The following is a 12949-nucleotide window of genomic DNA, read 5'->3' as shown; positions in this document are numbered from 1 at the left end:
GCATGGCCCCAATTTATTGATTTATTTATTCACAACAAACGTAACATTTGTAAATAAATAAATGGACACTATAGGCTTTTCTATCCATTTGTCCCAAAATACTACAAGATTCCTATAGTTCTTTTTCATAAGGGTAGTGTGGGTCCAAACAAAGATTTCAGGTAAAACATTTTTATTTTCTGAAAACAATAGCCTATTTCTACAAACAGTAGCCTAGGCTAACAAACACCAACATTTAACTGAGAATTTTCCATTTCCCCAGCCCTGGTGGCTCATCTTACCCCACAACCACCATTTGAAAGAAAATGCTTCTCATAACAAGCTCAGGTAACATTCATGAATTTGTTTTAACATTAATGAATTAGTCCTCACATCATAGCTTAAAAGGGCACCAATTGAGGTGTAATGCATCTGAATGTTCACCCTAACTCTGGATATGAATATCACCCTAACTCTGGATATGAATATTTTTACACATATATTTTTTACCACATTTGCCATGTGCTGTACCTTTACACAGATTGTAAGGAATGATTCCCTCTTCCTTAAAATGCTGTTATATGATAACATTTGTTTACGTTTTCCTAGAAAAAAATGGGTGGCTCATCTTACCCCTATGCTCAACTTACCCAGTTCTCTCCTACAGTAACGGTGGATAGATAGCATTCAAGCTGTCTGGCAGATACAGATACAGTCCTTTAGTGTGAACAGGCAGCCAACCATGCACTGGCCTTGGAAGGGAAGTTTGGATTTCAGCGCTATAGTGCAATTGCAGGCTATAACCAGACTCGTCACACTAGTGTCTGGAATGGATGAGGGCGTCTCTGATACAGTTGAAGAGGCCAACGTCTACCTCCCGCTCTCCTTCATAGTCGGTCACCCTGATGCGTGGTCGGAGAGCGTCAGTCTCCAGCTGGGCAGGCCACATGAAGTACACCACCGCGGCCTATTCGGCTTCACAGAGATCCTCATTGAGGATCAGGGGTGTGGTGAAGTGAAATACTGGTTCAACTCCTGGTGTGAGCGTGGCCGTGCAGTTGCACCTCTGCAATGAGAAGGTGCCCATGCTCTCCCTATTTTGGGAGCAGCTGGCTAACTGCTTAGATCAATGAAGAGTCGCCGCGGGAATCACCTCTCTGGTCTCTGCCTTGGTCATGGCCTGGAGGTCTCACTGCTGTCCTGGGGCTATAAGGGGAGGAATACACACAGATGGGTCAGATGGGTGGCAACTTCCTCATTGCTCCAGCTTTTATTGCATAGGCTACTGCTAGTTTTACTTGCGAGAGGTATCGGTCTAGCTGTGTTGTCCCTTTGTAGTTGGACAGCTTTGGCTTGTGTCTTTAGCTGTGCTACAAGGAGGCTAGCTACAGCTCTGGTTGTTGGCTTGTGGTCAGTGGCAGTGGACAGCAGATGTTCTGTTGTGGCATCCCTGGTCTCTGGGGGGTGACAATGACGTAGTGCATTGGATCTCCATCTTTAGCAGGCCCTGTCTTGCAAACTCACAAGTATCAGTCTGCTCATTGGCCCTCCTCAGTTCAGCTCAGTTCTTTCTATTCTTTAGTGTGGTGCTCAATCAATCTCTGACTCTCTGATACTCTCACATAGCCTACTCAGAGGATCTCATTCACTGTCACTACTACAGTTAAATAGGAGGCAAATTACTCACCAGTAATGCTTACATCAACAGTGGAAAGATAGCATAAACCAACACATCATTAAACAGCATTATACTCAGATAAACTGATAACCGGCACATGCATGTCTATACATATATGTCTATACACAGAATGGGGACAGAAACCACACTATTTCAGAAATTTGTTTCAAAAACACTGCAAACACAAAACTTGCTCGCACAGCATGATGGAAGCCACTATTAGTTTAAAACAATATAAGCCTAGTGAGAAAATGGAACGTTAGGCTATGTTTTTCTTTAGTGGCCTCATATTATTTTTGTTTCAAATGAATTTGCATGGAATTAAAGGAGAGGACAAGCTCCACTAAAGTATCCCTGAATTTATCCCTCTAGCCACAGTGATTTAATTTTAAATTGAATTAAAATCTGTGTTTTTTGTTAACATGTCAGCTTAAGCTATGTATCGCTCAAGCAGGGGGATCTCTAGGATGCTTCAGAAGCTGTCAAATAGCAGGGTTAGGCTATACCACAACATCACACCTCTGTGACTCAATGTGATCCCACGGGTATTTATCACTGCCCTGCCTGGAGTCTGACAGGCAGTAAATTATTTGGCTTTGAGGGACTTTCTATCACAAAGTCTTTCATTTCTATTTGAGCCACTGCCAGCTCACATTCGCAGGATACCTTTGTCAATGTCTGGGAAAGAGAGTAAATGGAGGGAAGAAGCTTGGCGGTGTCGTCACAAATCTCTACCGTCCCTCCTGTCCATTTTCATTAGCAGAGCATCTGTCTCTGCAGAGGAAGGAAGAGAGAGAGGGAGAGAGAAGGAGAGAGAAGAGAGAGAGAGAGAGGGAGAGAGAAAGATGTGACCCTGCCATAAACCCGCCAGTTGGGGGATCGTTTGGTCATTTCACAGAATGGGTTGTAGATAGGATCAGGGTCACAGGGTTGAGACTTGTGTGAAGAGCTTGTTTGAATTTGCTCGCAGGTCTACTAAAAAAAAGCAGGTCTCTTGTGCGTTATTATGACCATCGCTAGTGTTGCGTCATATAGGCTAGGTTTAGTTTTTTTATTTCCGGATTTTTTTTTCTTCAGTAAATTTCTGTCAACGATTTCCGAGACACTGAAAGACCGGGCTGCACGAAACTTGGTAGGTGTATGTTGCCCCACAAGAATAACATGGAACCCCCCTCCCCCCACTCACACGTAAGGAGGGTAGGCCAGACACAGTTTCCTGTGAATATCTCGAGAACCGTAGGGCCTAGGATGACCAACTTTTTTTCATATGTTGGTCTCCAGGGGCCATGTCAACACATCCACATATCCACTCATTTGAGGTGTAGCACCACCTAGTTAAAAATGAAAAGGCAAAAACGATGTGTTGTAATCGCAGGCATCCTTGGCTGACAGATTCAGAAATGCATGAAATTTGAAGTGTAGGATCATTATGACACCCTCTGAATGCATGCCAAATTTCATGGAATTCTGTTCATGGGGGGCCATATCACCTACACACACGCACACTTATACTTATATATACTTATATTTATATACTTATACACACAGGCATGCACACACTCACACACACCAATGCATGCACACACACACACACATAAACACACACACACACATAGACACAGGCACACACAGACAATACACATGCATATGCACACACGCACAGGCACTCACACACACACGCACGCACACACACACATACACACATAAACACACTCACACACATGCACGCGAGCGCGCACACACACATGCAAGCAAGCAGGCACATGCACACACACACACACACACACAGATAAACACACACACACACACACCCACACACCCCATTACCCCCACATACACACTCACAAGTTAACACACACACACACACAAAGAAACACACATATACACAAAAACAAACACACACTCATTTACATACACAAAAGTTGCAAGAGTAGGGGCTGGAGTAGGAGATGGAGACAAATTGAAAAGCGATTTATTTTTGTGGAGAGAATGTGCAGGACTGAGCGGCGGTCATATATTGTACCGTTTTGCGGTACATCTAGTTTGATGGTTTACATGCATGAAGATTTTACGTACCTCACTGCTATTCCCTGATACTGAATGTGGAATACTCAAAAGAAGAAACATAAGTAAAAAATATAACAGCAAAAAGACTACTTTGACAAAACATCCTATTTTATTTGTGATTTGAAGCATTTTAACGGATCACCTACAGTGATTATTAAAGAGAATCATGTCACCGTAGACATTATTTTCTTGTGTGTTCGATGTAATAAAAAGAGCAATGAAAACCACAAAAAATATGTTAAATGATGAGAGAAACAGCATTAGTTTGTGCTTGAGATGAGATCTAGTCAAGTGAGTTGAGCTATAATGTATCCCTACCAGTTTTTTTTTTACTCCCAACAGATATAAGTAGATTACTCGCATGTATCAAGTGTCTGTATGCATACTGATATAACAATATTCTTTAAAATTGGAGCAGAGAGGTTCTATGCGTGTTCCCAGTCCTCATAAGTGAAATGGCGCAGAGGAATACTGCATTCTGCCGTGGTCTCTCATTAAGATAAGTGCTGCTTGGCTCTTCATCATTTGTACCGTAAATGTAGCCCACTTGCCAACACTGAATGGAAGAGTGCTTCGGCCTGAGGTCACAGACTCTATGAATCACCACATTTAGAGGACAAAAAGATGCTTCTCTTTTCTCTCTCTCTTTCTCTTTGTGTGTGAGAGAGCGTGTTTCCCCCGTGTTTAAGTGTAGAGGTAATTCTTAATGTGCCTTGCCATGTGTGTTTGTGTATGTTCCATGTCACAGCATGCATGTGTGCGTGTGAGGTACTTTTTTGAAAGTGAAATGGTGCACTTTAATCTCCTGGTTTGTTAAAAACTCACCCTGGACCGGGGCCAAACATGGTCAGTCCTTGGCAATGTGGGAAGCCAGCTGTGCACTTTCTGCTTTGCCCCCAAGGAGCCTCTGCACCAGAGACCCAGGGGACCCTGCAGCAGCACCCTGGACAGCGCCGACCAGCACAGCACAGCACAGCACAGCCTCATTGTGGAAGGCATAGGCCTACCTAAAACGGCTTGGGTAGCAACAGCTGTCCAGGTATTAGCCAAAGCTTTGTTTTATTGATTTTTTTTCTCCCCTAGCTGCACACAGAACTAACCTCTGTATGTTAATCATGGTTCCATGTTTCAGTCCGAATGAGCCACAAAATGCATAATGTCCTTAATTAGTCCATATAATATATGCTATTTGCAGATTATTTCTCTGAAAGCTAAGTTACTGCCAGGATGAATTTCAAATGTCCGAGGATGGACAAATCAAATTTTGTTTTTGACTTGAACAATGTAATTTTGTGTTCCCTTTAACTTGACCAGTGTCTTTGCCAAAAGTTAATAAAGTTTATTATTTTGAAAAAAAAGCAGATTTCTCCCAACATTTCTCATTGTTGCTATGCTTCTGTAACTTTTGGCATTTTACTCAGTGCCATTTTATGCCCACCCCCCACTTCTACATTTGGATGAAGAAGGCATTCTGCTGTAGCCTACTTGTTTGACTGTTAATTTATGACATTCTCTTTCGAATGGTAGAATGAGGGCTGAGAGGGTTAATCAAGGATCTTTGGTGAGGGGATTGGTGCTGTTAATCATTTTATTCAGAATGGTCTGAGGGTGGATATGAGGTGAGCTGCCTTTTGACAGATAAGGAACATTGATTGTGTTCACTTATGTAATTATTGGAGCATTGTTGCATAATTTTGGAGGGCAATAGCTCTCAATTAGCCATTTATGCCATATCTAAAAGTAAGGATGAAAATGTTATTCATCATCAATAATAATTCAAGCCACGTCAAGATATATATCAAATGAACAATGTCCACTTTGTGCTACAGCACAACAGACATAGACGCATAGCCTACATACATACACGACAGATAGATCAGATTTTTTGAAAACCTCCAGATAGCTTCCATTCTCTTGAATACGCAGCATTTACGTTGGTTGCGTCACGTTGTGGTTGTAAAAACACGTCAGATTTTCTTTAGTCTGTCCTTACTTTTTCAGGCTGGGCGCTTTGACGAACGCGCTCCCTGACAGGCATGCACGGGGCGTGCAACGGTAGGCTACCGACGCACCGACGCAATGCTTCTTTCTTATTTCACCTCACCACTTGCCTTGCTTATTCCATGAGACGGGGTTTACCCGCATCAAGCCATTATATACAGTTATTGATTCTCTCTCTCTCTGTCTCTCTCTCCTTTCTTCAAGTAGCTCACTGCAGAGATAGAACTGCAACGGGGAAAACCTTACCGGCAGCAACTAGCCTACCTCAATTTCTTACATAGAACTAAATAAAAAATCTACGCGCTATCAGCAAAGCTTTTAGCAATGGGTTGTTATCCTTACACTTCCATCTACGTTGCACCTTAAAGCCTTAAACGGTAAGTATTATTCTGTTTCCTCCTACAGATATTGAGAATTCGTGCATTTTCAGCATCCCCGCTTTTATAAGATTGGAAATGACTGTTATTTCCTGATAATGAAAACTTCGTCTTTTGAGAGGTGCAAGCTAGGCGTATTGACATATGTTGCTCATGGGAAACTGGATGCTGCTGTTTTTAACTTTTAGGCTATTACATGAGAGCATCGGGTGTAGGGGAAGGCTGCTGCATAAGCCAACTGCTTTTAAGCCCACTCAGCAATTTAGTCAGTGTTTTCGTGACGGACTACAAATGAGATTGTAAGTAGCCAACCCTGCCTTGTGTGTCATAGTTTAGGCTAAAATGTAAATATTAAGGTTCGCAACATGTAAAGTTATAGGCTAACCTATTGTGTGTTCTATTCGCCTAAGTCATGTTCATGAACACGACTATATGTGTAGCTAGATTAAGTTATTTTGCTTTCGAGATAGAAGGTATTTTACGTATGTTGGACTGGGTAATGCTTTGAATGAAGGGAAAGAAGCAGTTTTGCCAAGTCTCCGTCTCTCAAGTAGCTTCAGTCACATCTAATGTGCACCGCACGACGACATCAGCCCGGGGCAATTTAAGCACTCTGCAGTGAGAGCGCAGCGGCACATCTATCTGTACATTTCTGTGTCGGTGCGCATATTTAGAGGTATTTTCATATCTATTCATGTATCTATGTTCAGAGACAATTCTCCAGTGTCTATACGGCTGTTTATTAGTGTTGCATAGCTCACACAAGGCTTTATTGCACAAAAGTTTAGTTTTGCTCTTACACTTTTTCAATTGAGAAATAGCCCATAGCCTATTTCTTTTCCAGTGAGGTTTTCTAAGCACTGTGCCAAAATAGTTACACATGATTGCATTGATCCAAATGATGATTTAGTAGTTAGAGATTATCAATTAAAGATGGAAAAATGGGGTTCCTTGACTTTGAGAGCCACTGATGCTTAAGGATAACTTTCCTTGTTGGATTGAATGAAATGCAGAACATGCACCTTATAGCCTAGTATGTCTGCATCAGGCAACATGAACGGCTTGCTGTGATTTGAATCAGTTGGCCTTTACATTTATTTGAACTGAGAATGTGTTTGCCTTCCAATGCATTTTATCAGTATTAGTCATTGTATAACTAAGTTGTAGGCTAGTCATTGTGGTTCTCAAGTCATTATTCAAAGAGAAACCACAGATAGTTGCTGATTTAAGAGGGTCCGGTCCATCTAGGGTCTATCTAGGACGTTGTTTGCAATGGAAGGTTTAGGTTGGAATTAATTAATTGTCATTCTGTCATAAGGTCTTCTCTACTACCTACTTGCTGCCCCCCTTCTCTCTGGGTTATTTGCAGCTGTAAGACGCATATTGTGTTATCCTTGTTCGAATGGTGACCACAATGAAGGGGCCTGATGGAGCTGTTACCTTTGCATTAGTCACTCCTTTAGTCCAATCAGCTTGTCATTGGGGGCTGAGTGCTCAAGGTTGCATTCAAGATGGTAGCACTCCATCAGCATGGCTGCCATAACAAGGCTTTTACTGGGGCGCTGCTCAAGTTTAGATAAATCAGGTGTGGGGTGTGAGTCACCCTCCTCATTAGTGGGTTTTCAGCTACTTGCCAATTTAGCCACAACTCATTAAGCTTTTTTTGGAATCTCGGTGTCTAGGTTACATCAAAATGATAGCTAACCCTCTCTAAGCATAAAAGCAGACATGGTGTTAAATGGTTGGTTGGTCTGGAAGCTTGTCAGTCTATGTGTTATGCCTCTTTTTCTAAAGAGTACTTAATTGTGGAATATATTTTAAAGAGAAATGTAGATTTTAGCACTGAATCCTGTAGAGGTATTAGCTTTCCACACATTTTTATGTAATCATTCAAAGTGATCTTCACTGCATATTAATGACCAAACTGTATGGTGGGCCTGCACATAAGCTTTATTTATTAGTCATCAGTGTGCAATGAGAATGTTTGACCGTGGCCATCTCTCCCCCATGCTCTTCTCGGACTCTGTGGTGGTACCTGGCATGGCTGGGTGAACATATGTCCGGTGCTTAGATCAGAGAGCCACTCGTTTGTTTGCGCGAGAGCCCCCGCAGCCTTGTGTGTGTGCATGTGTGGGGGTGGGTGGGCTCCATCTCTTTCCATCTCTCTTTCTCTCTCTCCTCCCTCTCTCTCTCTCTCTCTCTCTCTCTCTCTCAGTGTCCCTCTTTCCCTCTGTGCTCATTGAGGAAAAATTCGTTATTGAATTACCTGCAGGCCGAGGAAGGGCAGATCAGCCAACCAAGCTCTGATGCAGAGTGACAGCCTCAATGCAATCTGCAATTCCTCTCTCTTACTTCTCTCTCTCTCTCTCTCTCTCTCTCTCTCTCTCTCTCTCCCTCTCTCTAAAAAGGTTGCAATGCATGGATATGTTGTCCTATTAAGATGTATGCATGCGCTTTCAAACCGCTATAGTCGGAGAACAAGATCAGTCAGAATGAGTGATGATATGACATGAGATACTAAAACAAAGTGTCACAACCAGAACAGGGTATGCTTTGTTATGATAAGTGTTATTCTCCTGTAATCAATACACTTGGACATTGGTTGCCCAGTCTAGGGCCAATCTCAGTATAGGAGACACTTAGGTGTGAAATAGGTGACACTACCATTCTTAACTCGGATCAGTAACTTCTTACAAAGGCTGTTTGTAACCCTAAGTTACAAGTGCCCTTAGACCACTATTTCATTGCAATTCACTTGAATTTGCATTTCAAATAAAGTTTATGTTGCACTATTATCACTGAACACTATCTCATGGTTCTTTGCAAAACTCAAGGTCTAAAACCCTGTAGTGCAAGCAAAAAGGTGATATAGCTGATAAGCTATATAAAGCTGTAACGGCCATCTTTATATGTTGATGAGCAACGTTGATTCATGAATTGCAAATTTTTTTATTTAGTAAATTTTGTGTACTGCCATTTCATGTGTGTCTTTCTTTGGAACCAACTTAATTTACATATGTGTAGGTGTGCTCTTATCATCCACCAAGAAATTAATTTGTGTCAACATTAACCATACATAGAATTAGCACAGGGGAAGCCCACCCACTGGGTATGAGTAAATAAGAATCAGCTCGAGCAAAAAAAATCCATTCCTGAGCTCTGCTTGTAGAAGGGGACTTGTGGTATGTGGGCTATCATTAAGGATGGGAGTGAACACAGCAGCCTTGAAATATGTCACAACACCTCCCTCATCCACCTTTCAGAGTTTCTAATCTGTGTGTGCCCACACAGTTTGTTTGTGCTCTCTCACTCTCTCTCTCTATCTCTCTCTCACTCTCTGGTTCCTTTCCTTCACTCTCTCCTATGTCACTTTCACCCTGTCTCTGTGTCTCCATCACTGTTCTTTGTATCCCCCTCCTTTTTTTCTCTCTCTCTCTTTCTCTCTCACACACCCACACACAGCCTCTCGCAGTCTGTTTAAATCTATCTTTAGTATTACTTCGTTCTGGGCTCTTGGTATCTCCACCCCCACTCTCTTTCTTTTTATCTCTCTCTCTTCTCTCTGTCTCTTTCTCTCTCTCTCTCTCTCTCTCTCTCTCTCTCTCTCTCTCTCTCTCCCCTCCATCTTATGCTAATGGTATCAATGGCCGATGAAATCTCTTAACACAAGACGTTCCAGACTCCCTCTCAGGGATGAGGTTATGTGCTTTTAGTTCTGATGTGATTACGCCCAAGCCTGGCCCATTAGAAGATTGGACAGGACTGATTTGCACTGTCTGACAGTAATGAACGAAACTGACCCCTCTGTCCCCCTCCCTTTTACGGCTACTCATCTGACATTGCTTTCTGGATGCCAGTCAAAGTCAAATGTGTCATCATTTCCAGTTAGGAATGCAACATGGTGTGCTGTGTAGTTGGGTTTGGCCGTCTGTCCTTTATTCTATTTCACTTTCTTTCTTTCTTACTGCAAAATCTATGTTATTGAATCATTTGTGCATAGTATTGTCAAATGGATACTATTACAGCTAGGTCAGTCTAGTGGGTGTAATCTGACATTACCTCTGCTCCCACGTACACAAGCAGCATTGATTTTCCCACAAAGGTTAATCAGGCCTTGTATTTTTTTGTTTTCAAAAAACAAAATCAAAACAAAACAATAGATCTTTATTGTTGTGGGAAAACTAGCCTAAGAAAAACTGATCCGATTAATCTCTCAGGTCTTACCGTTATATTATGCAATTTACAAACCCTCATAAATTACAGTATGTATAATAACTATGTTTGTAAGTGACTGAGAATAATGATTTGATTTGGTCCCACTTTAAATCAAGTGCCCTTATTGCAGTGCACTTATGTGGGTAATGGTACTATACCCCAGTATAACTGTACAGCATTTGGTTGTAATTGAAAAGTAAAGATAAACATTAAAATAACAAAAAGAGAAGTGGTATATTATTGCTACATTATCTAAAGCTGGCATTTGTTTTTCTAAGCATATTCATACCAAATATGAATAACTGGGCCTAAGTTTTGGGTTTCCTTATTCAGTGTTATCAGCCCTAATGACAAATTCATGTGACTACTGGAAACATCAAACTATGTGATCTCAACTGGTACCCTGCAATCGCGCTTCTCATCAACCTCCTCTCATCTCATCTCATGCTTAGACATTCAAGCGTGCAGTGCTTGACCTGCGGTAATTCTTTACATACCAAAGAGGCCAGTATTGACCAGAGGCACCATACATCATCTGGACAGGGGTCTATCGAGAGCACGAGTCCTGTTTTCAGACCTTATCCTGCTGGATCTGGAATCTTTGTTTAACCCAATCCATCCATGTCCTCAATTCATAAGGAGCTGAGGGACTGCTGCTGCTGGTCAGTGACTCTACCGAATCCTCTTCACTGTTTATTTTTTCCTGCTGAGCTGGCTGTCTCCTATCAGTCATCCTGATGATGGCTGCTGGGGTGTAGAGGCCTGTGATAAGGCTCTTGGGGGCTGTCAGGGCCAGATGGGGGTTAGGTTTCACCCCAGACTCTGACAAACAGATGTGGGCCAGGCAACAGAACCAATAATGGATGGCTCCCGAAAGGGAATTGCCTCCCACCTCCTGCATGCTTAGTCATAAATGCTAGGTCAAATGGTGGACTCTTCTCAGTGGTTCCATGTTGGTGGAATGAGTTGCCCAGTGCTCTCCGTTCCTGTGATAGTTTTGGGTCTTTCCAGAGGGCTCTAAAGGCATATCTGTTCAGCATGCACTTAGTTAATTAAGCGTTTCTTATGAGTTATGGTTTGTAGTATTTGTTTATTTTCATTTGGCTATTGATTGCATTGACATTATTGTTTATTATTTCTATTCTCCTTAATGTAGTCTTACCTTAACATTTTAAAACTGTTCACTGTTCATTTTAACTATTGTATTGTTTTTATTTGTAAGTCGCTTTAGACAAAAGCGTCTGCCAAATCTCATAACCATAACCATAACCAAATGACATCTCCCAGGCACATTTAACAAACTTTGTGCACTATTTTGATAGGTATGTGCAGCATTAAGTATGGTTTGTTTATTGACCAGCATGAATACCAACATGTTAAAACTGATATTCCATTCCCGCACAAAATGGCATACAGTTGATCTGTCTGTTTTTACACACAGTAATGCGAAATCATTGATCATGTTCATCGTTTACAAATTGTCTGCATCCCTGTGAGAATTGAGCTGAATAACCTGGAATCGGCAGTGACATTTTCCTTCTCAGTCCAACGATGTCTTGAGGAGCAGTTAGTGGTGTTTTGGCAGGGGCTCAGCAGCCCCTCTGGACGGAGCATCAGGGCCCATTAAAACCCCGCTGAAACATCACACTCCCCAACAGCATGCCACTGCGACCTCCACAATGCTCGCAGCCAACTGCCATCCATCAGGGAGGCCAGGAATTCTTTTTAAAGCTTACTTTTATTTATCTGTGGCATTAAAAGGTGTGTGGCATATTTACTGTTTTGAAGGACGCCCAGATTTTAAGTAGCTCACTTGTTTAAGAATAAATATACACTCAACTCTTCTCCTCTCCTCTCTTCTCTTCTCTTCTCTTCTTTCCTCCTCTCCTCCTTTCTCCACCTTTGTTCTCTCTGCTTTTGGACTGTATGCCTAAGAGGGGTTACAGTATTCAAGGATGTTTAGAGGCCCTGTGTGTGTGTGTGTGTGTGTGTGTGTTTTATTCTGGCCTCTTTAACTCTGACTGGAGGCACGTGTGTTTTAGTTACTGCAGTTGGCAGGTGATGACTTATATTAGGCCTTGCTGGTTCAAAGAGAGAGGTGATACTGTCCATCTTTATGCAGCTAAAAAATGGCAGTCCCTTTTCATCTAGAATGACTTTTGACCTTTGGAACTTCCTGGGGGTGGGTAGATAAGAGAGGGTGCTTGGGGGGTAAGGTCAAACCACAGGGGCAATAAATTTGAGGGAGTCATCAGTGAATTGCATGCATGGGTTGTAAGGATGAGTCTTTCGGTCTGCTTGGCTAGTCATGCCTTAGACCTCTGTTCTATTACAGTAAAGACAAATTGATTTTGCACTGAGGGTTGTTTATTAGCTCTCCCCCTGCACACTTCAATTGGATTTCCACAAAACAAAACATGACTCAGCATTTTATTTCCGTATGCCTGTAGAAGAAATGCAGAGGAGGAATGATTTACTTAAGCCAGGAAATATATTTAGATATCTGCCTGTATAATGAACACCTACACATAAGAATATATTTCACCTGTTATACTTGAAAAATGTAATCATCGTGTTTAATTTGAGTATAAAAATGTGTTAACACATAGTGATTGGGCCTTATTCACTTTCG

The 12949-nt window shown here is 41.9% G+C and overlaps 1 protein-coding gene across 4 annotated transcripts in view; it reads left to right on the top strand.

Moving 5' to 3' along the window:
- The first annotated feature begins 5705 nt into the window (after window positions 1-5705).
- sv2ca (synaptic vesicle glycoprotein 2Ca) overlaps window positions 5706-12949 on the top strand; it is a 40572-nt gene continuing 33328 nt past the window's right edge. Inside the window, exons 1-2 of one of the 4 annotated variants that reach the window (XM_048243732.1) lie at window positions 5706-5779; window positions 5933-6102. The gene's annotated coding sequence lies outside the window, so the exon portion shown is untranslated. The other 3 variants (XM_048243734.1, XM_048243731.1, XM_048243733.1) reach the window with 3 other exon arrangements.

The sequence above is a fragment of the Alosa alosa genome, chromosome 5, assembly GCF_017589495.1.
Source record: "Alosa alosa isolate M-15738 ecotype Scorff River chromosome 5, AALO_Geno_1.1, whole genome shotgun sequence".
Lineage (NCBI taxonomy): Eukaryota > Metazoa > Chordata > Actinopteri > Clupeiformes > Clupeidae > Alosa > Alosa alosa.
The sequence above is the reverse complement of the archived record's forward strand: the minus strand, read 5'-3'. Positions and strand labels throughout refer to the sequence as shown.